Genomic DNA, 291 nt, shown 5'->3' on the forward strand with positions numbered 1-291 from the left:
CCCCTGCAAAATGCAAATAATGATATACAACAACACCATCCTTGTAATATCACTAAACCTTAAAAAAAAAATTATAGAATAAACCCTACTTTAAAAACGAGATTATACCGCTATGGGCCAAATCCGCCCGGGCTCGTGTGGCACTGATTCTTGCAATGGGGCCAACTCTGCCTTCCTTGTCTGGGTTTTCCCATAAACGTTTTCATGCAACGTGCAAATTTAATTTTTGTCGCACGATTAAAAAAAAATCAGGAATATTTCATATATTTTTATATATATTTTTTAATATTT

The sequence above is a fragment of the Penaeus monodon genome, chromosome 33 (genome assembly GCF_015228065.2).
Source record: "Penaeus monodon isolate SGIC_2016 chromosome 33, NSTDA_Pmon_1, whole genome shotgun sequence".
Taxonomy (NCBI): domain Eukaryota; kingdom Metazoa; phylum Arthropoda; class Malacostraca; order Decapoda; family Penaeidae; genus Penaeus; species Penaeus monodon.